The following is a 4,588-nucleotide window of genomic DNA, read 5'->3' on the forward strand; positions in this document are numbered from 1 at the left end:
AAAGCTATTTTTACTAAACTTCCTAATCTAAAAAGAGAGCTTGTGGGTCTGCTTTTTAAGCCTCATAGAGTGGAACTCAGATACATAAATGCCTAGTGATATTTTTAGATGTGCTACAACGTACCATGTGATCTTTAGTCACTCCTTTAGAATAGCAAAAATGCCCTTTTGTCTCCTCATACCTACATGTTGTGTATAGATTTTTGGTTATTTTATGGGTACTGAGTGCCATTATATTCTCCCTATTTAAGCATTTGAAGAGTCTTCAGTGTTAATACCTCTAAGTACAGGTGTTGATAAGAGTTGTATGTTAGAATGACTTTAGAGAGCAGTGAAATTTAGTGATAAAATTGTCTACAGACTCGTGGTGTTCAAAAATAAAGGTGCGTTAGAAAAGCTGATTAGTTTGGTCAGCCACGCCAGATGAAACTTGAGGCGTGTTTCTGTTATTTGCTATACTGTCAAATGGCTGTATACTGTATCTTGCAAAACCTACATATTAGGATCTCGTAGCTAAACTTGTACAGGGCTCTTGTTCTCTAGCATTGTGATGGAAAAATAGTGGAAGCTATTGAAATATTCCCTCAATTGAACAGATGAGTAAAGTTCTTACGGGGTATCGTCATACTTCAATTATTAGCTGTAAGATACTGCTGCAAAAAAAAATTATTTTGCCTTTCTCAACTTTTCTTTTTTCCTCTGTTAGGATTAAAGGCTTAAGGTGGATGGTTTGTTTGACGTTTTCCTTCTGTTCCCAACTTGCTCAACCTACACCTTCAATTCAGCCTTCAAGGCAAATCCTCCAATAGGTAGCTGGTAGCATCTTGTAGTCTTTTGTATTTGGTGTTCTGAGATCAGAGATGTTTAAAAGTGACATTTAGTGCCAAGGCTAACACATTATCTCACAGCTAGTGGTGTCCTGTGGCATCTGGAGAAGTCTTTGTGTGGAGCTTCCTATGTCTGGCATCTCAGCAACAAAACAGCGTATGCAGTCAACACCTCTGTGTTGGCAAGCAGCAGCTCCTTTGCCTGTTAAGAATTTTCAGGACCGTGTATTAAAACCAGCATGCACTGTTCTAACAATTTTTTAAAATGTGAATCAAAAAATGCTAGTGTACCTGATTTGCATAATCTAGCAGGCTGCTTTTTATTCCCCTCCTGGCTTTGTAAATCCACGGTTGCTGGACATGGGTGGTGGTGTTGGACAGGATGATTCTGAGGAGTCAGAGGTGGCTGCAGGCAGCTGTCCTGGAACATAGAATTGTCCTCTCAGGTTTCATCTTGGTAGGTCCCCCAAGACCCCTGAGTTTGCTGTCCATCACCTTTCTCCTTCTCCCCCTTCTACTCACAGTTGTAGATTGTGGTTTTTTTTGGCTTACCAGAATGATAGAAGTTGGTTGAGCCCTTAGCACTGAGGCCTGAAAAAAAACAAAAACCAAACCATCACCAGCCCCTAATTCTTAGTGTCGTTGTGCTGATCAGAAGCTTCTGCTGACTCACAGTGTTAAATGCAACAGATGATTTCTTCCATGATTTTGGGGACAGACCTTTTCCAAACAAGCAATATGCTGAAAAACAACTGCAAAATGTCAGGATGCTCTTGGGAATCTGATATGCCTCTACCCAAGTTCATTTGGAGAGAAAATAGCACCACGCCTGCCCCCCACATCCTCCCATCTATATGCCTTTAGTACCTTTCTGTCAGTGCTGGTGGGCTGAAGCAGTTGATCTCAGTCCTGAGCCCAACTGTTCTGTCACTAGTTGGGATAACTCTGTCACTTGGTGCCTTCCAGAGATGACCAGGATAGAGACGTGAAACGTTAGTGCCTGCCTTTCGGGAGAAACACTTCTCTGGACAAAATTAGCTTTGAACTTTGAGTGGTCTAATGAAAAGTCCGTGGTGATTAAACATCTCGCGCTTTCTTTTTCGTTTAGTCTGACTGTTAATGGCAATGGCCCAAAGCCACATCCTGCGCCATTATGAAATAAAGCCACGCTGTCGGCTCCTCCCTTCCAAAATGGAGCACTACAATACTGAGTAGTTGAAAGGAGGGTTCTAACACCACAGGTGGCTTTGGAAATGCAGAAATAAAACACCAACCTTGGAGGACCTCAGGTTGAGCTTCAGTGCTGACCATTTTGATGTCCAGCTGTGTGCAGCAGCTTGGGACATTTTGTGCAGCTGGGAAACTTTTTTTCATCCCAGAAGCTTGGCTGGTTTGAGCCCGTGTTGCTTAGCTGGGGCATATGGGTGGAGGACATCCTATTTGCTCTGCGCCACACAAGCTTCACGCGCTCTCTCGAAAGGCACCTCTGTCTTAGGAAAGCTGGGCAGGCAGGAAGATGAACAGCAGAAAGACCATGTGGCTAACAGGGTGCCTGGGCGATGGGTGCCTCAGGCACCTTTGTACAGCTAGCACCTTCCGAGTAGGAGGGTAGAAGTGATGTGTGAATGTGGTGGGGAGGTCAGTGGGGTTTGCTAAAGTAGAACTTTCCACTTCCTCAAAAACTTACGGGTAAGAGAGCTGGCCACTGGAGCAGAAAAATGTTTTCACCAGCTACCTAGGTGTGAGGCTAGCTGGTGCATGTCCTGGGGTGGTAGGTGGATTTTACATGTGTGGCCTTAGCTGCTGAGGGGATGCTCTCTGTGGAAGGATACCTGTGCATTAGTGCTAATTTAGCCACCGGTATGGTCTTCCTCTTGCTGGCATTTCAGAGGTTTTTTGCTCACAGGTAGGAGAGGAAAGAGATGAGCCCAAGCCAACTGGTGTAGGAAGTGCCACTGTTTGGAGTGATGGATGCTGCAGGGGGTGTCTTTAAAGGGAAGAGAGCACATCCAGCCTACAGCAGAGCAGAGAGGTGGTGCAGGGGCAGGGAGTGGGGGAACAGAAGACCAGAATTGATGTAATAAAATCTCCAGGGGGAATTAAAACCCTTAAAAGGAGATGCTCAGAGTGGGGAGGGGGAAGAAAGCTTTGTTTTCATGAAAACTTGTACTTAAATACTTGTGTTCTTCTTCTTTCAGTAAAGATTTTCATGAGAAACTTATGGCACTGCTACTCCAGGATTAAAGGTCCAGGCCTTATCTGACTCTATAGCTGAGTGTGTAACTCCTGGTGTGTTTAAAGAGGCACAGCCACCTGATCTGGACAGAGGTAGACATGGCAGATACTGGTGATTCCTGTGCTCATATGAGAATAGGGAAAGCTATAGCTAAGTGCACAGTGAAACAGCTCTGTGTCAGGATTTACACCAGAAAAAGTATTCTATTTAAAAATTGCATCCTGAGACAAATATGAGAACTGACAGCTGAGAGGCAGGAAAGGAGCAGAAAGAGGGGATAAACATCTCGGAGTTAAGAGACTGGGAGGTAACAGGAGGAGGCTGGGTGAGGGACTAGATCCATTATTGTGCGCTTTTCCTGTCTTATGATTAATAAATTGGGCACTTCTGAGGTGATGAGAATGTACTGCTAGTATTACTTTCTTCATTATTATTTTATATGCAGCTTTTTTTCGCTTCTAGCTCTTTAAATTTAGGGTACGTGATACTGTGGGCAGAGAGCGAGGCAGCACCTTCAGTGGAAGAGCTATTGTGCTTGGGGGTGTGGTGTTTTTGGGTTTGGTTTGTTGGTTTTTTTAGTTTGAGCTAACTAGATATAACCTTAGAGCAGAACAGCTAATAATAAAAGCAGCAGTGTTTGCAATTCACTGAGCTTTGTGCTACACGCACTATACTTAGCAATGCTTTTTACTCTGTTACACTTCAGCCATGATTGGCAGCAGAGTGATAGCAGAAGCTTCGGTGAATTTTTGGTACTGCATCCATTTTTGGCTAATATAGTAGTTGTCCCACAAGAAAAGATTCATCTCTTTTTGGCAGTAAAGAGAGATGTTATGCATCTTTCTAAAACCTAGTGCAGTGGAGTCCTGATCCTGAGACTAACACTTACCCATACAGAATGCATGCAAATGATGTATAAGAAGCATTATGCAGTCATTGCATCACGTCACACATTGTCGATGTCGATGAGAAAGGTGCCTCAATTAGATGTGCTACTCCTGATTTAGAAAAAGCATTGGTGCTTACGAACTGAAAACCTTTCCTAATGAGGAAAGCATAGGAGGCTGAGGAAAGTGGATCAGTTTTGATGGAATCTGTTGAAAGCTCCAAACTAGAAAAGGGATCAGGTAACATAGTGTTCTTGAAAGCATTTTAGAATTACTGGTTTCACCTGGCTCTTATGGTTTTTTTTTTCTTGGCCTGTAGATATGGGCACCTACAACAAACAGCCTGAGAGCCCAGACACTTGTAATAAAGGGGAGTTAAAAAATACTAGGTATTTTCACCAGATATTCTGCAATGGTTAAATAACTGTGAGAAAATAAAACTGCATTAATTTGCAAGCAAGTTTAAACTACCAGTTTGTTTAACCACCAGCACCATTGAACAAAAACCACTACTGGATCTTAGCCCAGAGGACGATGATCTGTATTTTCAAACTGTTCTACTGCACCATCTAGTGTTACTGGGCCCCATCAAAGGTAAGGGCTGGACCTTGTTTTCAGTAAACTGTATCTAACAGGAG

At 43.0% G+C, this 4,588-nt stretch overlaps 1 long non-coding RNA gene across 1 annotated transcript; it reads right to left on the minus strand.

Annotated features, from left to right (window-relative positions):
* LOC147529318 (uncharacterized) lies at nt 1–1,587 on the minus strand. Its single transcript, XR_015223005.1, has 3 exons — nt 1,380–1,587; nt 1,119–1,248; nt 1–1,029 (listed from the first exon to the last, which is right to left on the minus strand). It is a non-coding gene; the product is annotated as an uncharacterized LOC147529318 (long non-coding RNA).
* Between the last annotated feature and the right edge of the window lie 3,001 nt (nt 1,588–4,588).

The sequence above is a fragment of the Tauraco erythrolophus genome, chromosome 2 (genome assembly GCF_009769465.1).
Source record: "Tauraco erythrolophus isolate bTauEry1 chromosome 2, bTauEry1.pri, whole genome shotgun sequence".
NCBI lineage: Eukaryota > Metazoa > Chordata > Aves > Musophagiformes > Musophagidae > Tauraco > Tauraco erythrolophus.